Source organism: Heterodontus francisci, chromosome 10 (assembly GCF_036365525.1).
Source record: "Heterodontus francisci isolate sHetFra1 chromosome 10, sHetFra1.hap1, whole genome shotgun sequence".
Classification (NCBI taxonomy): domain Eukaryota; kingdom Metazoa; phylum Chordata; class Chondrichthyes; order Heterodontiformes; family Heterodontidae; genus Heterodontus; species Heterodontus francisci.
This window is the reverse complement of record NC_090380.1, coordinates 124,187,754-124,215,157: the sequence shown is the minus strand read 5'-3', so window position 1 is coordinate 124,215,157 and position 27,404 is coordinate 124,187,754.

The window sequence follows — 27,404 nt, the reverse complement described above, 5'->3', positions numbered from 1 at the left end:
TCTCTGTTTGATTAGTGCTGGAGTCACTGATACTACAGCCTTTCTCTATTAGATTATTGCTGGATTCACTGATATTACAGCCTCTCTCTATTAGATGATTGCTGGAGTCACTGATATTACAGCCTCTCTCTGTCAGCTTCGTGCTGGAGTCACTGATATTACAGTCTTTCTCAGTTCGATTAGTGCTTTAGTCACTGATATCACAGCCTCTCTCTATTAGATTAGTGCTGGAGTCACTGATATTACATCTTTCTCCATTAGATTAGTGCTGGAGTCACTGATATTACAGTCTTTCTCTATTAGATTAGTGCTGGATTTACTTATATTACAGTCTCTCTCTATTAGATTAGTGCTGAAGTCTGAGATATTACTGTCTCTCTCTATTAGATTAGTGCTGGATTCACTGATATTACAGTCTCTCTCTATTAGATTAGTGCTGGAGTCACTGATATTACAGTCTCTCTTTATTAGATTAGTGCTGGAGTCACTGATATTAGAGTCTTTCTCCATTAGATTAGTGCTGGAGTCACTGATATAACAGTCTTTCTCCATTAGATTAGGGCTGGAGTCACTGATATTACAGCCTCTCTCTATTAGCTTCGTGCTGGAGTCACTGATATTACAGTCTTTCTCTGTTCGATTAGTGCTGTAGTCACTGATATTACAGCCTCTCTCTATTAGATTAGTGCTGGAGTCACTGATGTTACATCTTTCTCGATTAGATTAGTGCTGGAGTCACTGATATTACAGTCTTTCTCTATTTGATTAGTGTTGGAGTCACTGATACTACAGCCTTTCTCTATTAGATTATTGCTGGAGTCACTGATATTACAGCCTCTCTCTATTAGATTAGTGCTGGAGTCACTGATATTACAGCCTCTCTCTAATAGCTTCGTGCTGGTGTCACTGATATTACAGTCTTTCTCTGTTAGATTAGTACTGTAGTCACTGATATTACAGCCTCTCTCTATTTGATTGGTGCTGGAGTCACTGATATTACATCTTTCTCGATTAGATTAGTGCTGGAGTCACTGATATTACAGTCTTTCTCTATTAGATTAGTGCTGGATTTACTTATATTACAGTCTCTCTCTATTAGATTAGTGCTGAAGTCTGAGATATTACAGTCTCTCTCTATTAGATTAGTGCTGGATTCACTGATATTACAGTCTCTCTCTATTAGATTAGTGCTGGAGTCACTGATTAAACAGTCTCTCTCGGTAAGATTAGTGCTGGAGTCACTGATATTAGAGTCTTTCTCCATTAGATTAGTGCTGGAGTCACTGATATAACAGTCTTTCTCTATTAGATTAGTGCTGGAGTCACTGATATTACTGTCTTTCTCTGTTAGATTATTTTTGGTCACTGATATCACAGTCTTTCTCTTTTAGATTATTGCTGGAGTCACTGATCTTACTGTCTTTCTCTATTAGATTAGTGCTGGAGTCACTGATATTACAGCCTCTCTCTATTAGCTTAGTGCTGGAGTCACTGATATTACAGTCTTTCTCTCTTAGATTAGTGCTGGAGTCACTGATATTACAGTCTTTCTCTATTAGATTAGTGCTGGAGTCACTGATATTACAGTCTTTCTCTATTAGATGAGTGCTGGAGTCACTGATATTACTGTCTTTCTCTATTAGATTAGTGCTGGAGTCACTGATATTACAGTCTTTCTCCATTAGATTAGTGCTGGAGTCACTGATATTACAGTCTTTCTCTATTAGATTAGTGCTGGAGTCACTGATATTACAGTCTTTCTCTATTAGATTAGTGCTGGAGTCACTGATATTACAGTATTTCTCTATTAGATTAGTGCTGGTGTCACTGATATTACAGTCTTTCTCTATTAGATTCGTGCTGCAGTCACTGATATTACAGTCTTTCTCTGTTAGATTATTGCTGGAGTCACTGATGTTCAAGTCTTTCTCTCATAGATTAGTGCTGGAGTTACTGATATTACAGTCTTTCTCGAATGGATTAGTGCTGGAGTCACTGATATTACAGCCTCTATTAGATTAGTGCTGGAGTCACTGATATTACAGCCTCTATTAGATTAGTGCTGGAGTCCCTGATATTTCGCCTCTCTCTATTAGATTAGTACTGGAGTCACTGATATCACAGTCTTTCTCTCTTAGATTAGTGCTGGTTTCACTGATTCTACAGCCTTTCTCTATTAGATTATTGCTGGAGTCACTGATATTACAGCCTCTCTCTATTAGATTAGTGCTGGAGTCACTGATATTACGGTCTTTCTCCATTAGATTACTGCTGGAGTCACTGATATTACAGCCTCTCTCTGTTAGCTTCGTGCTGGAGTCACTGATATTACAGTCTTTCTCAGTTCGATTAGTGCTGTAGTCACTGATATTACAGTCTTTCTCGATTAGATTAGTGCTGGAGTCACTGATATTACAGTCTTTCTCTAGTAGATTAGTGCTGGATTTACTTATATTACAGTCTCTCCCTATCAGATTAGTGCTGAAGTCTGAGATATTACTGTCTCTCTCTATTAAATTAGTGCTGGATTCACTGATATTACAGTCTCTCTCTATTAGATTAGTGCTGGAGTCACTGATATTACAGTCTCTCTCTATTAGATTAGTGCTGGAGTCACTGATATTAGAGTCTTTCTCCATTAGATTAGTGCTGGAGTCACTGATATAACAGTCTTTCTCTATTAGATTAGTGCTGGAGTCACTGATATTACAGTCTTTCTCTATTAGATTAGTGCTGGAGTCACTGATATTACAGTCTTTCTCTATTAGATTAGTGCTAGAGTCACTGATCTTACAGTCTTTCTCTATTAGATTAGTGCTGGAGTCACTGATATTACAGCCTCTCTCTATTAGATTATTGCTGGAGTCACTGATATTACAGTCTTACTCTATTAGAAAAGTGCTGGAGTCAATGATATTACAGCCTCTCTCTATTAGCTTAGTGCTGTAGTCACTGATATTACAGTCTTTCTCTCTTAGATTAGTGCTGGAGTCACTGATATTACAGTCTTTCTCTATTAGATTAGTGCTGCAGTCAGTGATACTACAGTCTTTCTCTATTAGATTAGTGCTGGAGTCACTGATATTACTGTCTTTCTCTATTAGATTAGTGCTGGAGTCACTGATATTACAGTCTTTCTCTATTAGATTAGTGCTGGAGTCACTGATATTACAGTCTTTCTCTATTGGATTAGTGCTGGAGTCACTGATATTACAGTCTTTCTCTATTAGATTAGTGCTGGAGTCTCTGATATTACAGTCTTCCTCTATTAGATTAGTGCTGGAGTCACTGATATTACAATCTTTCTCTATTAGATTAGTGCTGGAGTCACTGATATTACAGCCTTTCTCTATTAGATTAGTGCTGGAGTCACTGATCTTAAAGTCTTTCTCTATTAGATTAGTGCTGGAGTCACTGATATTACAGTCTCTCTCTATTAGATTAGTGCTGGAGTCACTGATTAAACAGTCTCTCTCGGTAAGATTAGTGCTGGAGTCACTGATATTAGAGTCTTTCTCCATTAGATTAGTGCTGGAGTCACTGATATAACAGTCTTTCTCTATTAGATTAGTGCTGGAGTCACTGATATTACTGTCTTTCTCTGTTAGATTATTTTTGGTCACTGATATCACAGTCTTTCTCTTTTAGATTATTGCTGGAGTCACTGATCTTACTGTCTTTCTCTATTAGATTAGTGCTGGAGTCACTGATATTACAGCCTCTCTCTATTAGCTTAGTGCTGGAGTCACTGATATTACAGTCTTTCTCTCTTAGATTAGTGCTGGAGTCACTGATATTACAGTCTTTCTCTATTAGATTAGTGCTGGAGTCACTGATATTACAGTCTTTCTCTATTAGATGAGTGCTGGAGTCACTGATATTACTGTCTTTCTCTATTAGATTAGTGCTGGAGTCACTGATATTACAGTCTTTCTCTATTAGATTAGTGCTGGATTTACTTATATTACAGTCTCTCTCTATTAGATTAGTGCTGAAGTCTGAGATATTACAGTCTCTCTCTATTAGATTAGTGCTGGATTCACTGATATTACAGTCTCTCTCTATTAGATTAGTGCTGGAGTCACTGATTAAACAGTCTCTCTCGGTAAGATTAGTGCTGGAGTCACTGATATTAGAGTCTTTCTCCATTAGATTAGTGCTGGAGTCACTGATATAACAGTCTTTCTCTATTAGATTAGTGCTGGAGTCACTGATATTACTGTCTTTCTCTGTTAGATTATTTTTGGTCACTGATATCACAGTCTTTCTCTTTTAGATTATTGCTGGAGTCACTGATCTTACTGTCTTTCTCTATTAGATTAGTGCTGGAGTCACTGATATTACAGCCTCTCTCTATTAGCTTAGTGCTGGAGTCACTGATATTACAGTCTTTCTCTCTTAGATTAGTGCTGGAGTCACTGATATTACAGTCTTTCTCTATTAGATTAGTGCTGGAGTCACTGATATTACAGTCTTTCTCTATTAGATTAGTGCTGGAGTCACTGATATTACAGTCTTTCTCTATTGGATTAGTGCTGGAGTCACTGATATTACAGTCTTTCTCTATTAGATTAGTGCTGGAGTCTCTGATATTACAGTCTTTCTCTATTAGATTAGTGCTGGAGTCACTGATATTACAATCTTTCTCTATTAGATTAGTGCTGGAGTCACTGATATTACAGTCTTTCTCTATTAGATTAGTGCTGGAGTCACTGATCTTAAAGTCTTTCTCTATTAGATTAGTGCTGGAGTCACTGATATTACAGTCTCTCTCTATTAGATTAGTGCTGGAGTCACTGATTAAACAGTCTCTCTCGATAAGATTAGTGCTGGAGTCACTGATATTAGAGTCTTTCTCCATTAGATTAGTGCTGGAGTCACTGATATAACAGTCTTTCTCTATTAGATTAGTGCTGGAGTCACTGATATTACTGTCTTTCTCTGTTAGATTATTTTTGGTCACTGATATCACAGTCTATCTCTTTTAGATTATTGCTGGAGTCACTGATCTTACTGTCTTTCTCTATTAGATTAGTGCTGGAATCACTGATATTACAGCCTCTCTCTATTAGCTTAGTGCTGGAGTCACTGATATTACAGTCTTTCTCTCTTAGATTAGTGCTGGAGTCACTGATATTACAGTCTTTCTCTATTAGATTAGTGCTGGAGTCACTGATATTACAGTCTTTCTCTATTAGATGAGTGCTGGAGTCACTGATATTACTGTCTTTCTCTATTAGATTAGTGCTGGAGTCACTGATATTACAGTCTTTCTCTATTAGATTAGTGCTGGATTTACTTATATTACAGTCTCTCTCTATTAGATTAGTGCTGAAGTCTGAGATATTACAGTCTCTCTCTATTAGATTAGTGCTGGATTCACTGATATTACAGTCTCTCTCTATTAGATTAGTGCTGGAGTCACTGATTAAACAGTCTCTCTCGGTAAGATTAGTGCTGGAGTCACTGATATTAGAGTCTTTCTCCATTAGATTAGTGCTGGAGTCACTGATATAACAGTCTTTCTCTATTAGATTAGTGCTGGAGTCACTGATATTACTGTCTTTCTCTGTTAGATTATTTTTGGTCACTGATATCACAGTCTTTCTCTTTTAGATTATTGCTGGAGTCACTGATCTTACTGTCTTTCTCTATTAGATTAGTGCTGGAGTCACTGATATTACAGCCTCTCTCTATTAGCTTAGTGCTGGAGTCACTGATATTACAGTCTTTCTCTCTTAGATTAGTGCTGGAGTCACTGATATTACAGTCTTTCTCTATTAGATTAGTGCTGGAGTCACTGATATTACAGTCTTTCTCTATTAGATGAGTGCTGGAGTCACTGATATTACTGTCTTTCTCTATTAGATTAGTGCTGGAGTCACTGATATTACAGTCTTTCTCCATTAGATTAGTGCTGGAGTCACTGATATTACAGTCTTTCTCTATTAGATTAGTGCTGGAGTCACTGATATTACAGTCTTTCTCTATTAGATTAGTGCTGGAGTCACTGATATTACAGTATTTCTCTATTAGATTAGTGCTGGTGTCACTGATATTACAGTCTTTCTCTAATAGATTCGTGCTGCAGTCACTGATATTACAGTCTTTCTCTGTTAGATTATTGCTGGAGTCACTGATGTTCAAGTCTTTCTCTCATAGATTAGTGCTGGAGTTACTGATATTACAGTCTTTCTCGAATGGATTAGTGCTGGAGTCACTGATATTACAGCCTCTATTAGATTAGTGCTGGAGTCACTGATATTACAGCCTCTATTAGATTAGTGCTGGAGTCCCTGATATTTCGCCACTCTCTATTAGATTAGTACTGGAGTCACTGATATCACAGTCTTTCTCTATTAGATTAGTGCTGGTTTCACTGATACTACAGCCTTTCTCTATTAGATTATTGCTGGAGTCACTGATATTACAGCCTCTCTCTATTAGATTAGTGCTGGAGTCACTGATATTACGGTCTTTCTCCATTAGATTATTGCTGGAGTCACTGATATTACAGCCTCTCTCTGTTAGCTTCGTGCTGGAGTCACTGATATTACAGTCTTTCTCAGTTCGATTAGTGCTGTAGTCACTGATATTACAGTCTTTCTCGATTAGATTAGTGCTGGAGTCACTGATATTACAGTCTTTCTCTAGTAGATTAGTGCTGGATTTACTTATATTACAGTCTCTCTCTATTAGATTAGTGCTGAAGTCTGAGATATTACTGTCTCTCTCTATTAAATTAGTGCTGGATTCACTGATATTACAGTCTCTCTCTATTAGATTAGTGCTGGAGTCACTGATATTACAGTCTCTCTCTATTAGATTAGTGCTGGAGTCACTGATATTACAGTCTTTCTCTATTAGATTAGTGCTGGAGTCACTGATATTACAGTCTTTCTCTATTAGATTAGTGCTGGAGTCACTGATCTTACAGTCTTTCTCTATTAGATTAGTGCTGGAGTCACTGATATTACAGCCTCTCTCTATTAGATTATTGCTGGAGTCACTGATATTACAGTCTTACTCTATTAGAAAAGTGCTGGAGTCAATGATATTACAGCCTCTCTCTATTAGCTTAGTGCTGGAGTCACTGATATTACAGTCTTTCTCTCTTAGATTAGTGCTGGAGTCACTGATATTACAGTCTTTCTCTATTAGATTAGTGCTGCAGTCACTGATATTACAGTCTTTCTCTATTAGATTAGTGCTGGAGTCACTGATATTACTGTCTTTCTCTATTAGATTAGTGCTGGAGTCACTGATATTACAGTCTTTCTCTATTAGATTAGTGCTGGAGTCACTGATATTACAGTCTTTCTCTATTAGATTAGTGCTGGAGTCACTGATATTACAGTCTTTCTCTATTAGATTAGTGCTGGAGTCTCTGATATTACAGTCTTTCTCTATTAGATTAGTGCTGGAGTCACTGATATTACAGTCTTTCTCTATTAGATTAGTGCTGGAGTCACTGATATTACAGTCTTTCTCTATTAGATTAGTGCTGGAGTCACTGATCTTAAAGTCTTTCTCTATTAGATTAGTGCTGGAGTCACTGATATTACAGTCTTTCTCTATTAGATTAGTGCTGGAGTCACTGATATTACAGTATTTCTCTATTAGATTAGTGCTGGAGTCACTGATATTACAGCCTCTCTGTATTAGATTATTGCTGGAGTCACTGATATTACAGTCTTACTCCATTAGATTAGTGCTGGATCACTGATATAACAGTCTTTCTCTATCAGATTAGGGCTGGAGTCACTGATATTACAGTCTTTCTCTATTCGATTAGTGCTGGAGTCACTGATATTACAATCTTTCTCTATTAGATTAGTGCTGGAGTCACTGATATTACTGTCTTTCTCTGTTAGATTATTGCTGGAGTCACTGATCTTACAGTCTTTCTCTATTAGATTAGTGCTGGAGTCACTGATATTACAGTCTCTCTATTAGATTAGTGCTGGAGTCACTGATATTACAGTCTTACTCTTTTAGATTACTGCTGGAGTCACTGATATTACTGTCTTTCTCTATTAGATTAGTGCTGGAGTCACTGATATTACAGTCTTTCTCTAATAGATTAGTGCTGGAGTCACTGATATTACAATCTTTCTCTATTAGATTAGTGCTGGAGTCACTGATATCACAGTCTTTCTCTTTTAGATTATTGCTGGAGTCACTGATCTTACAGTCTTTCTCTATTAGATTAGTGCTTGAGTCACTGATATTACAGTCTCTCTATTAGATTAGTGCTGGAGTCACTGATATTACAGTCTTAATCTTTTAGATTACTGCTGGAGTCACTGATATTACTGTCTTTCTCTATTAGATTAGTGCTGGAGTCACTGATATTACATCTTTCTCGATTAGATTAGTTCTGGAGTCATTGATATTACAGTCTTTCTCTATTTGATTAGTGCTGGAGTCACTGATATTACAGCCTCTCTCTATTAGATTAGTGCTGGATTCACTGATATTACAGCCTCTCTCTATTAGCTTCGTGCTGGAGTCACTGATATTACAGTCTTTCTCTGTTAGATTAGTGCTGTAGTCACTGATATTACAGCCTCTCTCTATTAGATTAGTGCTGGAGTCACTGATATTACATCTTTCTCGATTAGATTAGTGCTGGAGTCACTGATATTACAGTCTTTCTCTATTAGATTAGTGCTGGAGTCACTGATATTACATTCTTTCTCTATTAGATTAGTGCTGGAGTCACTGATATTACAGCCTCTCTCTATTAGATTATTGCTGGAGTCACTGATATTACAGTCTTACTCTATTAGATTCGTGCAGGAGTCACTGATATTACAGCCTCTCTCTATTAGCTTAGTGCTGGAGTCACTGATATTACAGTCTTTCTCTATTAGATTCGTGCTGGAGTCTCTGATATTACAGTCTTTCTCTATTAGATTATTGCTGGAGTCACTGATATTACAGTCTTTCTCTATTAGATTAGAGCTGGAGTCACTGATATTACAGTCTTTCTATTTGATTAGTGCTGGAGTCACTGATATTACAGTATTTCTCTATCAGATTAGTGCTGGTGTCACTGATATTACAGTCTTTCTCTATTAGATTCGTGCTGGAGTCACTGATCTTACAGTCTTTCTCTATTAGATTATTGCTGGAGTCACTGATAAAACAGTCTTTCCATTTGATTAGTGCTGGTCACTGATATTACAGTCTTTCTCTATTAGATTAGTGCTGGTGTCACTGATGTTCAAGTCTTTCTCTCATAGATTAGTGCTGGAGTTACTGATATTACAGTCTTTCTCGAATGGATTAGTGCTGGAGTCACTGATATTACAGCCTCTATTAGATTAGTGCTGGAGTCACTGATATTACAGCGTCTATTAGATTAGTGCTGGAGTCCCTGATATTACAGCCTCTCTCTATTAGCTTCGTGCTGGAGTCACTGATATTACAGTCTTTCTCTCTTAGATTAGTGCTGGAGTCACTGATATTACAGTCTTTCTCTGTTTGATTAGTGCTGGAGTCACTGATACTACAGCCTTTCTCTATTAGATTATTGCTGGATTCACTGATATTACAGCCTCTCTCTATTAGATGATTGCTGGAGTCACTGATATTACAGCCTCTCTCTGTCAGCTTCGTGCTGGAGTCACTGATATTACAGTCTTTCTCAGTTCGATTAGTGCTGTAGTCACTGATATCACAGCCTCTCTCTATTAGATTAGTGCTGGAGTCACTGATATTACATCTTTCTCCATTAGATTAGTGCTGGAGTCACTGATATTACAGTCTTTCTCTATTAGATTAGTGCTGGATTTACTTATATTACAGTCTCTCTCTATTAGATTAGTGCTGAAGTCTGAGATATTACTGTCTCTCTCTATTAGATTAGTGCTGGATTCACTGATATTACAGTCTCTCTCTATTAGATTAGTGCAGGAGTCACTGATATTACAGTCTTTCTCCATTAGATTAGTGCTGGAGTCACTGATATAACAGTCTTTCTCCATTAGATTAGGGCTGGAGTCACTGATATTACAGCCTCTCTCTATTAGCTTCGTGCTGGAGTCACTGATATTACAGTCTTTCTCTGTTCGATTAGTGCTGTAGTCACTGATATTGCAGCCTCTCTCTATTAGATTAGTGCTGGAGTCACTGATATTACATCTTTCTCGATTAGATTAGTGCTGGAGTCACTGATATTACAGTCTTTCTCTATTTGATTAGTGCTGGAGTCACTGATACTACAGCCTCTCTCTATTAGATTATTGCTGGAGTCACTGATATTACAGCCTCTCTCTATTAGATTAGTGCTGGAGTCACTGATATTACAGCCTCTCTCTATTAGCTTCGTGCTGGTGTCACTGATATTACAATCTTTCTCTGTTAGATTAGTACTGTAGTCACTGATATTACAGCCTCTCTCTATTAGATTGGTGCTGGAGTCACTGATATTACATCTTTCTCGATTAGATTAGTGCTGGTGTCACTGATATTACAGTCTTTCTCTATTAGATTAGTGCTGGATTTACTTATATTACAGTCTCTCTCTATTAGATTAGTGCTGAAGTCTGAGATATTACAGTCTCTCTCTATTAGATTAGTGCTGGATTCACTGATATTACAGTCTCTCTCTATTAGATTAGTGCTGGAGTCACTGATTAAACAGTCTCTCTCGGTAAGATTAGTGCTGGAGTCACTGATATTACAGTCTTACTCTATTAGAAAAGTGCTGGAGTCACTGATATTACAGCCTCTCTCTATTAGCTTAGTGCTGGAGTCACTGATATTACAGTCGTTCTCTCTTAGATTAGTGCTGGAGTCACTGATATTACAGTCTTTCTCTATTAGATTAATGCTGCAGTCACTGATATTACAGTCTTTCTCAATCAGATTAGGGCTGGAGTCACTGATATTACAGTCTTTCTCTCTTAGATTAGTGCTGGAGTCACTGATATTACAGTCTTTCTCTATTAGATTAGTGCTGCAGTCACTGATATTACAGTCTTTCTCTATTAGATTAGTGCTGGAGTCACTGATATTACTGTCTTTCTCTATTAGATTAGTGCTGGAGTCACTGATATTACAGTCTTTCTCTATTAGATTAGTGCTGGAGTCACTGATATTACAGTCTTTCTCTATTAGATTAGTGCTGGAGTCACTGATATTACAGTCTTTCTCTATTAGATTAGTGCTGGAGTCTCTGATATTACAGTCTTTCTCTATTAGATTAGTGCTGGAGTCACTGATATTACAGTCTTTCTCTATTAGATTAGTGCTGGAGTCACTGATATTACAGTCTTTCTCTATTAGATTAGTGCTGGAGTCACTGATCTTAAAGTCTTTCTCTATTAGATTAGTGCTGGAGTCACTGATATTACAGTCTTTCTCTATTAGATTAGTGCTGGAGTCACTGATATTACAGTCTTTCTCTATTAGATTAGTGCTGGAGTCACTGATATTACAGCCTCTCTGTATTAGATTATTGCTGGAGTCACTGATATTACAGTCTTACTCCATTAGATTAGTGCTGGATCACTGATATAACAGTCTTTCTCTATCAGATTAGGGCTGGAGTCACTGATATTACAGTCTTTCTCTATTAGATTAGTGCTGGAGTCACTGATATTACAATCTTTCTCTATTAGATTAGTGCTGGAGTCACTGATATTACTGTCTTTCTCTGTTAGATTATTGCTGGAGTCACTGATCTTACAGTCTTTCTCTATTAGATTAGTGCTGGAGTCACTGATATTACAGTCTCTCTATTAGATTAGTGCTGGAGTCACTGATATTACAGTCTTACTCTTTTAGATTACTGCTGGAGTCACTGATATTACTGTCTTTCTCTATTAGATTAGTGCTGGAGTCACTGATATTACAGTCTTTCTCTAATAGATTAGTGCTGGAGTCACTGATATTACAATCTTTCTCTATTAGATTAGTGCTGGAGTCACTGATATCACAGTCTTTCTCTTTTAGATTATTGCTGGAGTCACTGATCTTACAGTCTTTCTCTATTAGATTAGTGCTTGAGTCACTGATATTACAGTCTCTCTATTAGATTAGTGCTGGAGTCACTGATATTACAGTCTTACTCTTTTAGATTACTGCTGGAGTCACTGATATTACTGTCTTTCTCTATTAGATTAGTGCTGGAGTCACTGATATTACATCTTTCTCGATTAGATTAGTTCTGGAGTCATTGATATTACAGTCTTTCTCTATTTGATTAGTGCTGGAGTCACTGATACTACAGCCTTTCTCTATTAGATTATTGCTGGAGTCACTGATATTACAGCCTCTCTCTATTAGATTAGTGCTGGATTCACTGATATTACAGCCTCTCTCTATTAGCTTCGTGCTGGAGTCACTGATATTACAGTCTTTCTCTGTTAGATTAGTGCTGTAGTCACTGATATTACAGCCTCTCTCTATTAGATTAGTGCTGGAGTCACTGATATTACATCTTTCTCGATTAGATTAGTGCTGGAGTCACTGATATTACAGTCTTTCTCTATTAGATTAGTGCTGGAGTCACTGATATTACATTCTTTCTCTATTAGATTAGTGCTGGAGTCACTGATATTACAGCCTCTCTCTATTAGATTATTGCTGGAGTCACTGATATTACAGTCTTACTCTATTAGATTCGTGCAGGAGTCACTGATATTACAGCCTCTCTCTATTAGCTTAGTGCTGGAGTCACTGATATTACAGTCTTTCTCTATTAGATTAGTGCTGGAGTCTCTGATATTACAGTCTTTCTCTATTAGATTATTGCTGGAGTCACTGATATTACAGTCTTTCTCTATTAGATTAGAGCTGGAGTCACTGATATTACAGTCTTTCTATTTGATTAGTGCTGGAGTCACTGATATTACAGTATTTCTCTATCAGATTAGTGCTGGTGTCACTGATATTACAGTCTTTCTCTATTAGATTCGTGCTGGAGTCACTGATCTTACAGTCTTTCTCTATTAGATTATTGCTGGAGTCACTGATAAAACAGTCTTTCCATTTGATTAGTGCTGGTCACTGATATTACAGTCTTTCTCTATTAGATTAGTGCTGGTGTCACTGATGTTCAAGTCTTTCTCTCATAGATTAGTGCTGGAGTTACTGATATTACAGTCTTTCTCGAATGGATTAGTGCTGGAGTCACTGATATTACAGCCTCTATTAGATTAGCGCTGGAGTCACTGATATTACAGCGTCTATTAGATTAGTGCTGGAGTCCCTGATATTACAGCCTCTCTCTATTAGCTTCGTGCTGGAGTCACTGATATTACAGTCTTTCTCTCTTAGATTAGTGCTGGAGTCACTGATATTACAGTCTTTCTCTGTTTGATTAGTGCTGGAGTCACTGATACTACAGCCTTTCTCTATTAGATTATTGCTGGATTCACTGATATTACAGCCTCTCTCTATTAGATGATTGCTGGAGTCACTGATATTACAGCCTCTCTCTGTCAGCTTCGTGCTGGAGTCACTGATATTACAGTCTTTCTCAGTTCGATTAGTGCTGTAGTCACTGATATCACAGCCTCTCTCTATTAGATTAGTGCTGGAGTCACTGATATTACATCTTTCTCCATTAGATTAGTGCTGGAGTCACTGATATTACTGTCTCTCTCTATTAGATTAGTGCTGGATTCACTGATATTACAGTCTCTCTCTATTAGATTAGTGCTGGAGTCACTGATATTACAGTCTCTCTCTATTAGATTAGTGCTGGAGTCACTGATATTAGAGTCTTTCTCCATTAGATTAGTGCTGGAGTCACTGATATAACAGTCTTTCTCCATTAGATTAGGGCTGGAGTCACTGATATTACAGCCTCTCTCTATTAGCTTCGTGCTGGAGTCACTGATATTACAGTCTTTCTCTGTTCGATTAGTGCTGTAGTCACTGATATTACAGCCTCTCTCTATTAGATTAGTGCTGGAGTCACTGATATTACATCTTTCTCGATTAGATTAGTGCTGGAGTCACTGATATTACAGTCTTTCTCTATTTGATTAGTGCTGGAGTCACTGATACTACAGCCTTTCTCTATTAGATTATTGCTGGAGTCACTGATATTACAGCCTCTCTCTATTAGATTAGTGCTGGAGTCACTGATATTACAGCCTCTCTCTATTAGCTTCGTGCTGGTGTCACTGATATTACAGTCTTTCTCTGTTAGATTAGTACTGTAGTCACTGATATTACAGCCTCTCTCTATTAGATTGGTGCTGGAGTCACTGATATTACATCTTTCTCGATTAGATTAGTGCTGGAGTCACTGATATTACAGTCTTTCTCTATTAGATTAGTGCTGGATTTACTTATATTACAGTCTCTCTCTATTAGATTAGTGCTGAAGTCTGAGATATTACAGTCTCTCTCTATTAGATTAGTGCTGGATTCACTGATATTACAGTCTCTCTCTATTAGATTAGTGCTGGAGTCACTGATTAAACAGTCTCTCTCGGTAAGATTAGTGCTGGAGTCACTGATATTACAGTCTTACTCTATTAGAAAATTGCTGGAGTCACTGATATTACAGCCTCTCTCTATTAGCGTAGTGCTGGAGTCACTGATATTACAGTCGTTCTCTCTTAGATTAGTGCTGGAGTCACTGATATTACAGTCTTTCTCTATTAGATTAATGCTGCAGTCACTGATATTACAGTCTTTCTCTATCAGATTAGGGCTGGAGTCACTGATATTACAGTCTTTCTCTCTTAGATTAGTGCTGGAGTCACTGATATTACAGTCTTTCTCTATTAGATTAGTGCTGCAGTCACTGATATTACAGTCTTTCTCTATTAGATTAGTGCTGCAGTCACTGATATTACAGTCTTTCTCTATTAGATTAGTGCTGGAGTCACTGATATTACTGTCTTTCTCTATTAGATTAGTGCTGGAGTCACTGATATTACAGTCTTTCTCTATTAGATTAGTGCTGGAGTCACTGATATTACAGTCTTTCTCTAATAGATTAGTGCTGGAGTCACTGATATTACAGTCTCTCTCTATTAGATTAGTGCTGGAGTCTCTGATATTACAGTCTTTCTCTATTAGATTAGTGCTGGAGTCACTGATATTACAGTCTTTCTCTATTAGATTAGTGCTGGAGTCACTGATATTACAGTCTTTCTCTATTAGATTAGTGCTGGAGTCACTGATCTTAAAGTCTTTCTCTATTAGATTAGTGCTGGAGTCACTGATATTACAGTCTTTCTCTATTAGATTAGTGCTGGAGTCACTGATATTACAGTCTTTCTCTATTAGATTAGTGCTGGAGTCACTGATATTACAGCCTCTCTGTATTAGATTATTGCTGGAGTCACTGATATTACAGTCTTACTCCATTAGATTAGTGCTGGATCACTGATATAACAGTCTTTCTCTATCAGATTAGGGCTGGAGTCACTGATATTACAGTCTTTCTCTATTAGATTAGTGCTGGAGTCACTGATATTACAATCTTTCTCTATTAGATTAGTGCTGGAGTCACTGATATTACTGTCTTTCTCTGTAGGATTATTGCTGGAGTCACTGATCTTACAGTCTTTCTCTATTAGATTAGTGCTGGAGTCACTGATATTACAGTCTCTCTATTAGATTAGTGCTGGAGTCACTGATATTACAGTCTTACTCTTTTAGATTACTGCTGGAGTCACTGATATTACTGTCTTTCTCTATTAGATTAGTGCTGGAGTCACTGATATTACAGTCTTTCTCTAATAGATTAGTGCTGGAGTCACTGATATTACAATCTTTCTCTATTAGATTAGTGCTGGAGTCACTGATATCACAGTCTTTCTCTTTTAGATTATTGCTGGAGTCACTGATCTTACAGTCTTTCTCTATTAGATTAGTGCTTGAGTCACTGATATTACAGTCTCTCTATTAGATTAGTGCTGGAGTCACTGATATTACAGTCTTACTCTTTTAGATTACTGCTGGAGTCACTGATATTACTGTCTTTCTCTATTAGATTAGTGCTGGAGTCACTGATATTACATCTTTCTCGATTAGATTAGTTCTGGAGTCATTGATATTACAGTCTTTCTCTATTTGATTAGTGCTGGAGTCACTGATACTACAGCCTTTCTCTATTAGATTATTGCTGGAGTCACTGATATTACAGCCTCTCTCTATTAGATTAGTGCTGGATTCACTGATATTACAGCCTCTCTCTATTAGCTTCGTGCTGGAGTCACTGATATTACAGTCTTTCTCTGTTAGATTAGTGCTGTAGTCACTGATATTACAGCCTCTCTCTATTAGATTAGTGCTGGAGTCACTGATATTACATCTTTCTCGATTAGATTAGTGCTGGAGTCACTGATATTACAGTCTTTCTCTATTAGATTAGTGCTGGAGTCACTGATATTACATTCTTTCTCTATTAGATTAGTGCTGGAGTCACTGATATTACAGCCTCTCTCTATTAGATTATTGCTGGAGTCACTGATATTACAGTCTTACTCTATTAGATTCGTGCAGGAGTCACTGATATTACAGCCTCTCTCTATTAGCTTAGTGCTGGAGTCACTGATATTACAGTCTTTCTCTATTAGATTAGTGCTGGAGTCTCTGATATTACAGTCTTTCTCTATTAGATTATTGCTGGAGTCACTGATATTACAGTCTTTCTCTATTAGATTAGAGCTGGAGTCACTGATATTACAGTCTTTCTATTTGATTATTGCTGGAGTCACTGATATTACAGTATTTCTCTATCAGATTAGTGCTGGTGTCACTGATATTACAGTCTTTCTCTATTAGATTCGTGCTGGAGTCACTGATCTTACAGTCTTTCTCTATTAGATTATTGCTGGAGTCACTGATAAAACAGTCTTTCCATTTGATTAGTGCTGGTCACTGATATTACAGTCTTTCTCTATTAGATTAGTGCTGGTGTCACTGATGTTCAAGTCTTTCTCTCATAGATTAGTGCTGGAGTTACTGATATTACAGTCTTTCTCGAATGGATTAGTGCTGGAGTCACTGATATTACAGCCTCTATTAGATTAGCGCTGGAGTCACTGATATTACAGCGTCTATTAGATTAGTGCTGGAGTCCCTGATATTACAGCCTCTCTCTATTAGCTTCGTGCTGGAGTCACTGATATTACAGTCTTTCTCTCTTAGATTAGTGCTGGAGTCACTGATATTACAGTCTTTCTCTGTTTGATTAGTGCTGGAGTCACTGATACTACAGCCTTTCTCTATTAGATTATTGCTGGATTCACTGATATTACAGCCTCTCTCTATTAGATGATTGCTGGAGTCACTGATATTACAGCCTCTCTCTGTCAGCTTCGTGCTGGAGTCACTGATATTACAGTCTTTCTCTGTTCGATTAGTGCTGTAGTCACTGATATTACAGCCTCTCTCTATTAGATTAGTGCTGGAGTCACTGATATTACATCTTTCTCGATTAGATTAGTGCTGGAGTCACTCATATTACAGTCTTTCTCTATTTGATTAGTGCTGGAGTCACTGATACTACAGCCTTTCTCTATTAGATTATTGCTGGAGTCACTGATATTACAGCCTCTCTCTATTAGATTAGTGCTGGAGTCACTGATATTACAGCCTCTCTCTATTAGCTTCGTGCTGGTGTCACTGATATTACAGTCTTTCTCTGTTAGATTAGTACTGTAGTCACTGATATTGCAGCCTCTCTCTATTAGATTGGTGCTGGAGTCACAGATATTACATCTTTCTCGATTAGATTAGTGCTGGAGTCACTGATATTACAGTCTTTCTCTATTAGATTAGTGCTGGATTTACTTATATTACAGTCTCTCTCTATTAGATTAGTGCTGAAGTCTGAGATATTACAGTCTCTCTCTATTAGATTAGTGCTGGATTCACTGATATTACAGTCTCTCTCTATTAGATTAGTGCTGGAGTCACTGATTAAACAGTCTCTCTCGGTAAGATTAGTGCTGGAGTCACTGATATTACAGTCTTACTCTATTAGAAAAGTGCTGGAGTCACTGATATTACAGCCTCTCTCTATTAGCTTAGTGCTGGAGTCACTGATATTACAGTCGTTCTCTCTTAGATTAGTGCTGGAGTCACTGATATTACAGTCTTTCTCTATTAGATTAATGCTGCAGTCACTGATATTACAGTCTTTCTCTATCAGATTAGGGCTGGAGTCACTGATATTACAGTCTTTCTCTCTTAGATTAGTGCTGGAGTCACTGATATTACAGTCTTTCTCTATTAGATTAGTGCTGCAGTCACTGATATTACAGTCTTTCTCTATTAGATTAGTGCTGGAGTCACTGATATTACTGTCTTTCTCTATTAGATTAGTGCTGGAGTCACTGATATTACAGTCTTTCTCTATTAGATTAGTGCTGGAGTCACTGATATTACAGTCTTTCTCTATTAGATTAGTGCTGGAGTCACTGATATTACAGTCTTTCTCTATTAGATTAGTGCTGGAGTCTCTGATATTACAGTCTTTCTCTATTAGATTAGTGCTGGAGTCACTGATATTACAGTCTTTCTCTATTAGATTAGTGCTGGAGTCACTGATATTACAGTCTTTCTCTATTAGATTAGTGCTGGAGTCACTGATCTTAAAGTCTTTCTCTATTAGATTAGTGCTGGAGTCACTGATATTACAGTCTTTCTCTATTAGATTAGTGCTGGAGTCACTGATATTACAGTCTTTCTCTATTAGATTAGTGCTGGAGTCACTGATATTACAGCCTCTCTGTATTAGATTATTGCTGGAGTCACTGATATTACAGTCTTACTCCATTAGATTAGTGCTGGATCACTGATATAACAGTCTTTCTCTATCAGATTAGGGCTGGAGTCACTGATATTACAGTCTTTCTCTATTAGATTAGTGCTGGAGTCACTGATATTACAATCTTTCTCTATTAGATTAGTGCTGGAGTCACTGATATTACTGTCTTTCTCTGTTAGATTATTGCTGGAGTCACTGATCTTACAGTCTTTCTCTATTAGATTAGTGCTGGAGTCACTGATATTACAGTCTCTCTATTAGATTAGTGCTGGAGTCACTGATATTACAGTCTTACTCTTTTAGATTACTGCTGGAGTCACTGATATTACTGTCTTTCTCTATTAGATTAGTGCTGGAGTCACTGATATTACAGTCTTTCTCTAATAGATTAGTGCTGGAGTCACTGATATTACAATCTTTCTCTATTAGATTAGTGCTGGAGTCACTGATATCACAGTCTTTCTCTTTTAGATTATTGCTGGAGTCACTGATCTTACAGTCTTTCTCTATTAGATTAGTGCTTGAGTCACTGATATTACAGTCTCTCTATTAGATTAGTGCTGGAGTCACTGATATTACAGTCTTACTCTTTTAGATTACTGCTGGAGTCACTGATATTACTGTCTTTCTCTATTAGATTAGTGCTGGAGTCACTGATATTACATCTTTCTCGATTAGATTAGTTCTGGAGTCATTGATATTACAGTCTTTCTCTATTTGATTAGTGATGGAGTCACTGATACTACAGCCTTTCTCTATTAGATTATTGCTGGAGTCACTGATATTACAGCCTCTCTCTATTAGATTAGTGCTGGATTCACTGATATTACAGCCTCTCTCTATTAGCTTCGTGCTGGAGTCACTGATATTACAGTCTTTCTCTGTTAGATTAGTGCTGTAGTCACTGATATTACAGCCTCTCTCTATTAGATTAGTGCTGGAGTCACTGATATTACATCTTTCTCGATTAGATTAGTGCTGGAGTCACTGATATTACAGTCTTTCTCTATTAGATTAGTGCTGGAGTCACTGATATTACATTCTTTCTCTATTAGATTAGTGCTGGAGTCACTGATATTACAGCCTCTCTCTATTAGATTATTGCTGGAGTCACTGATATTACAGTCTTACTCTATTAGATTCGTGCAGGAGTCACTGATATTACAGCCTCTCTCTATTAGCTTAGTGCTGGAGTCACTGATATTACAGTCTTTCTCTATTAGATTAGTGCTGGAGTCTCTGATATTACAGTCTTTCTCTATTAGATTATTGCTGGAGTCACTGATATTACAGTCTTTCTCTATTAGATTAGAGCTGGAGTCACTGATATTACAGTCTTTCTATTTGATTAGTGCTGGAGTCACTGATATTACAGTATTTCTCTATCAGATTAGTGCTGGTGTCACTGATATTACAGTCTTTCTCTATTAGATTCGTGCTGGAGTCACTGATCTTACAGTCTTTCTCTATTAGATTATTGCTGGAGTCACTGATAAAACAGTCTTTCCATTTGATTAGTGCTGGTCACTGATATTACAGTCTTTCTCTATTAGATTAGTGCTGGTGTCACTGATGTTCAAGTCTTTCTCTCATAGATTAGTGCTGGAGTTACTGATATTACAGTCTTTCTCGAATGGATTAGTGCTGGAGTCACTGATATTACAGCCTCTATTAGATTAGCGCTGGAGTCACTGATATTACAGCGTCTATTAGATTAGTGCTGGAGTCCCTGATATTACAGCCTCTCTCTATTAGCTTCGTGCTGGAGTCACTGATATTACAGTCTTTCTCTCTTAGATTAGTGCTGGAGTCACTGATATTACAGTCTTTCTCTGTTTGATTAGTGCTGGAGTCACTGATACTACAGCCTTTCTCTATTAGATTATTGCTGGATTCACTGATATTACAGCCTCTCTCTATTAGATGATTGCTGGAGTCACTGATATTACAGCCTCTCTCTGTCAGCTTCGTGCTGGAGTCACTGATATTACAGTCTTTCTCAGTTCGATTAGTGCTGTAGTCACTGATATCACAGCCTCTCTCTATTAGATTAGTGCTGGAGTCACTGATATTACATCTTTCTCCATTAGATTAGTGCTGGAGTCACTGATATTACAGTCTTTCTCTATTAGATTAGTGCTGGATTTACTTATATTACAGTCTCTCTCTATTAGATTAGTGCTGAAGTCTGAGATATTACTGTCTCTCTCTATTAGATTAGTGCTGGATTCACTGATATTACAGTCTCTCTCTATTAGATTAGTGCTGGAGTCACTGATATTACAGTCTCTCTCTATTAGATTAGTGCTGGAGTCACTGATATTAGAGTCTTTCTCCATTAGATTAGTGCTGGAGTCACTGATATAACAGTCTTTCTCCATTAGATTAGGGCTGGAGTCACTGATATTACAGCCTCTCTCTATTAGCTTCGTGCTGGAGTCACTGATATTACAGTCTTTCTCTGTTCGATTAGTGCTGTAGTCACTGATATTACAGCCTCTCTCTATTAGATTAGTGCTGGAGTCACTGATATTACATCTTTCTCGATTAGATTAGTGCTGGAGTCACTGATATTACAGTCTTTCTCTATTTGATTAGTGCTGGAGTCACTGATACTACAGCCTTTCTCTATTAGATTATTGCTGGAGTCACTGATATTACAGCCTCTCTCTATTAGATTAGTGCTGGAGTCACTGATATTACAGCCTCTCTCTATTAGCTTCGTGCTGGTGTCACTGATATTACAGTCTTTCTCTGTTAGATTAGTACTGTAGTCACTGATATTACAGCCTCTCTCTATTAGATTGGTGCTGGAGTCATTGATATTACATCTTTCTCGATTAGATTAGTGCTGGAGTCACTGATATTACAGTCTTTCTCTATTAGATTAGTGCTGGATTTACTTATATTACAGTCTCTCTCTATTAGATTAGTGCTGAAGTCTGAGATATTACAGTCTCTCTCTATTAGATTAGTGCTGGATTCACTGATATTACAGTCTCTCTCTATTAGATTAGTGCTGGAGTCACTGATTAAACAGTCTCTCTCGGTAAGATTAGTGCTGGAGTCACTGATATTAGAGTCTTTCTCCATTAGATTAGTGCTGGAGTCACTGATATAACAGTCTTTCTCTATTAGATTAGTGCTGGAGTCATTGATATTACAATCTTTCTCTGTTAGATTAGTGCTGGAGTCACTGATATTACTGTCTTTCTCTGTTAGATTATTTTTGGTCACTGATATCACAGTCTTTCTCTTTTAGATTATTGCTGGAGTCACTGATCTTACTGTCTTTCTCTATTAGATTAGTGCTGGAGTCACTGATATTACAGCCTCTCTCTATTAGCTTAGTGCTGGAGTCACTGATATTACAGTTTTTCTCTCTTAGATTAGTGCTGGAGTCACTGATATTACAGTCTTTCTCTATTAGATTAGTGCTGGAGTCACTGATATTACAGTCTTTCTCTATTAGATGAGTGCTGGAGTCACTGATATTACTGTCTTTCTCTATTAGATTAGTGCTGGAGTCACTGATATTACAGTCTTTCTCCATTAGATTAGTGCTGGAGTCACTGATATTACAGTCTTTCTCTATTAGATTAGTGCTGGAGTCACTGATATTACAGTCTTTCTCTATTAGATTAGTGCTGGAGTCACTGATATTACAGTATTTCTCTATTAGATTAGTGCTGGTGTCACTGATATTACAGTCTTTCTCTATTAGATTCGTGCTGCAGTCACTGATATTACAGTCTTTCTCTGTTAGATTATTGCTGGAGTCACTGATGTTCAAGTCTTTCTCTCATAGATTAGTGCTGGAGTTACTGATATTACAGTCTTTCTCGAATGGATTAGTGCTGGAGTCACTGATATTACAGCCTCTATTAGATTAGTGCTGGAGTCACTGATATTACAGCCTCTATTAGATTAGTGCTGGAGTCCCTGATATTTCGCCTCTCTCTATTAGATTAGTACTGGAGTCACTGATATCACAGTCTTTCTCTATTAGATTAGTGCTGGTTTCACTGATACTACAGCCTTTCTCTATTAGATTATTGCTGGAGTCACTGATATTACAGCCTCTCTCTATTAGATTAGTGCTGGAGTCACTGATATTACATCTTTCTCGATTAGATTAGTGCTGGAGTCACTGATATTACAGTCTTTCTCTATTTGATTAGTGCTGGAGTCACTGATACTACAGCCTTTCTCCATTAGATTATTGCTGGAGTCACTGATATTACAGCCTCTCTCTATTAGATTAGTGCTGGAGTCACTGATATTACAGCCTCCCTCTATTAGCTTCGTGCTGGAGTCACTGATATAACAGTCTTTCTCTATTAGATTAGGGCTGGAGTCACTGATATTACAGCCTCTCTCTATTAGATTAGTGCTGGAGTCACTGATATTACATCTTTCTCGATTAGATTAGTGCTGGAGTCACTGATATTACAGTCTTTCTCTATTAGATTAGTGCTGGATTTACTTATATTACAGTCTCTCTCTATTAGATTAGTGCTGAAGTCTGAGATATTACAGTCTCTCTCTATTAGATTAGTGCTGGATTCACTGATATTACAGTCTCTCTCTATTAGATTAGTGCTGGAGTCACTGATATTACAGTCTTTCTCTATTAGATTAGTGCTGGAGTCACTGATATTAGAGTCTTTCTCCATTAGATTAGTGCTGGAGTCACTGATATAACAGTCTTTCTCTATTAGATTAGGGCTAGATTATTTGATATTACAATCTTTCTCTGTTAGATTATTTTTGGTCACTGATATCACAGTCTTTCTCTTTTAGTTTATTGCTGGCGTCACTGATCTTACAGTCTTTCTCTATTAGATTAGTGCTGGAGTCACTGATATTACAGCCTCTCTCTATTAGATTAGTGCTGGAGTCACTGATATTACAGTCTTTCTCTATTAGATTAGTGCTGGAGTCACTGATATTACAGTGTTTCTCTATTAGATTAGTCCTGGAGTCACTGATATTACAGTATTTCTCTATTAGATTAGTGCTGGTGTCACTGATATTACAGTCTTTCTCTGTTAGATTATTGCTGGAGTCACTGATAAAACAGTCTTTCTATTTGATTAGTGCTGGTCACTGATATTACAGTCTTTCTCTATTTGATTAGTGCTGGTGTCACTGATGTTCAAGTCTTTCTCTCATAGATTAGTGCTGGAGTTACTGATATTACAGTCTTTCTCGAATGGATTAGTGCTGGAGTCACTGATATTACAGCCTCTATTAGATTAGTGCTGGAGTCACTGATATTACAGCCTCTATTAGATTAGTGCTGGAGTCCCTGATATTTAGCCTCTCTCTATTAGATTAGTACTGGAGTCACTGATATCACAGTCTTTCTCTATTAGATTAGTGCTGGTTTCACTGATACTACAGCCTTTCTCTATTAGATTATTGCTGGAGTCACTGATATTACAGCCTCTCTCTATTAGATTAGTGCTGGAGTCACTGATATTACGGTCTTTCTCCATTAGATTATTGCTGGAGTCACTGATATTACAGCCTCTCTCTGTTAGCTTCGTGCTGGAGTCACTGATATTACAGTCTTTCTCAGTTCGATTAGTGCTGTAGTCACTGATATTGCAGTCTTTCTCGATTAGATTAGTGCTGGAGTCACTGATATTACAGTCTTTCTCAAGTAGTATAGTGCTGGATTTACTTATATTACAGTCTCTCTCTATTAGATTAGTGCTGAAGTCTGAGATATTACTGTCTCTCTCTATTAAATTAGTGCTGGATTCACTGATATTACAGTCTCTCTCTATTAGATTAGTGCTGGAGTCACTGATATTACAGTCTCTCTCTATTAGATTAGTGCTGGAGTCACTGATATTAGAGTCTTTCTCCATTAGATTAGTGCTGGAGTCACATAACAGTCTTTCTCTAATAGATTAGGGCTGGAGTCACTGATATTACAGCCTCTCTCTATTAGCTTCGTGCTGGAGTCACTGATATTACAGTCTTTCTCTGTTCGATTAGTGCTGTAGTCACTGATATTACAGCCTCTCTCTATTAGATTAGTGCTGGAGTCACTGATATTACATCTTTCTCGATTAGATTAGTGCTGGAGTCACTGATATTACAGTCTTTCTCTATTTGATTAGTGCTGGAGTCACTGATACTACAGCCTTTCTCCATTAGATTATTGCTGGAGTCACTGATATTACAGCCTCTCTCTATTAGATTAGTGCTGGAGTCACTGATATTACAGCCTCCCTCTATTAGCTTCGTGCTGGATTCACTGATATTACAGTCTTTCTCTATTAGATTAGGGCTGGAGTCACTGATATTACAGCCTCTCTCTATTAGATTAGTGCTGGAGTCACTGATATTACATCTTTCTCGATTAGATTAGTGCTGGAGTCACTGATATTACAGTCTTTCTCTATTCGATTAGTGCTGGATTTACTTATATTACAGTCTCTCTCTATTAGATTAGTGCTGAAGTCTGAGATATTACAGTCTCTCTCTATTAGATTAGTGCTGGATTCACTGATATTACAGTCTCTCTCTATTAGATTAGTGCTGGAGTCACTGATATTACAGTCTTTCTCTATTAGATTAGTGCTGGAGTCACTGATATTAGAGTCTTTCTCCATTAGATTAGTGCTGGAGTCACTGATATAACAGTCTTTCTCTATTAGATTAGGGCTAGATTATTTGATATTACAATCTTTCTCTGTTAGATTATTTTTGGTCACTGATATCACAGTCTTTCACTTTTAGATTATTGCTGGCGTCACTGATCTTACAGTCTTTCTCTATTAGATTAGTGCTGGAGTCACTGATATTACAGCCTCTCTCTGTTAGATTATTGCTGGAGTCACTGATATTACAGCCTCTCTCTATTAGCTTAGTGCTGGAGTCACTGATATTACAGTCTTTCTCTCTTAGATTAGTGCTGGAGTCACTGATATTACAGTCTTTCTCTATTAGATTAGTGCTGGAGTCACTGATATTACAGTCTTTATTAGATTAGTGCTGGAGTCACTGATATTACTGTCTTTCTCTATTAGATCAGTGCTGCAGTCACTGATATTACAGTCTTTCTCTATTAGATTAGTGCTGGAGTCACTGATATTACAGTCTTTCTCTATTAGATTATTGCTGGAGTCACTGATATTACAGTCTTACTCTATTAGATTAGTGCTGGAGTCACTGATATTACAGTCTTTCTCTATTAGATTAGTGCTGGAGTCACTGATATTACAGTCTTTCTCTATTAGATTAGTGCTGGAGTCACTGATATTACAGTCCTTCTCTATTAGATTAGTGCTGGAGTCACTAATCTTAAAGTCTTTCTCTATTAGATTAGTGCAGGAGTCACTGATATTACAGTCTTTCTCTATTAGATTAGTGCTGGAATCACTGATATTACAGTCTTTCTCTATTAGATTTGTGCTGGAGTCACTGCTATTACAGCCTCTCTGTATTAGATTATTGCTGGAGTCACTGATATTACTGTCTTACTCTATTAGATTAGTGCTGGAGTCACTGAGATTACAGCCTCTCTCTATTAGTTTAGTGCTGGAGTCACTGATATTACAGTCTTTCTCTATTAGATTAGTTCTGGAGTCACTGATACTACAGCCTTTCTCAGTTCGATTCGTGCTGTAGTCACTGATATTACAGTCTTTCTCGATTAGATTAGTGCTGGAGTCACTGATATTACAGTCTTTCTCTAGTAGATTAGTGCTGGATTTACTTATATTACAGTCTCTCTCTATTAGATTAGTGCTGAAGTCTGAGATATTACTGTCTCTCTCTATTAGATTAGTGCTGGATTCACTGATATTACAGTCTCTCTCTATTAGATTAGTGCTGGATTCACTGATATTACAGTCTCTCTCTATTAGATTAGTGCTGGAGTCACTGATATTACAGCCTCTCTCTATTAGCTTCGTGCTGGAGTCACTGATATTACAGTCATTCTCTGTTCGATTAGTGCTGTAGTCACTGATATTACAGCCTCTCTCTATTAGATTAGTGCTGGAGTCACTGATATTACATCTTTCTCGATTAGATTAGTGCTGGAGTCACTGATATTACAGACTTTCTCTATTTGATTCGTGCTGGAGTCACTGATACTACAGACTTTCTCTATTAGATTATTGCTGGAGTCACCGATATTACAGCCTCTCTCTATTAGATTAGTGCTGGAGTCACTGATATTACAGCCTCTCTCTATTAGCTTCGTGCTGGAGTCACTGATATTACAGTCTTTCTCTATTAGATTAGTGCTGTAGTCACTGATATTACAGCCTCTCTCTATTAGATTAGTGCTGGAGTCACTGATATTACATCTTTCACGATTAGATTCGTGCTGGAGTCACTGATATTACAGTCTTTCTCTATTAGATTAGTGCTGGATTTACTTATATTACAGTCTCTCTCTATTAGATTAGTGCTGAAGTCTGAGATATTACAGTCTCTCTCTATTAGATTAGTGCTGGATTCACTGATATTACAGTCTCTCTCTATTAGATTAGTGCAGGAGTCACTGATATTACAGTCTCTCTCGGTAAGATTAGTGCTGGAGTCACTGATATTAGAGTCTTTCTCCATTAGATTAGTGCTGGAGTCACTGATATAACAGTCTTTCTCTATTAGATTAGGGCTG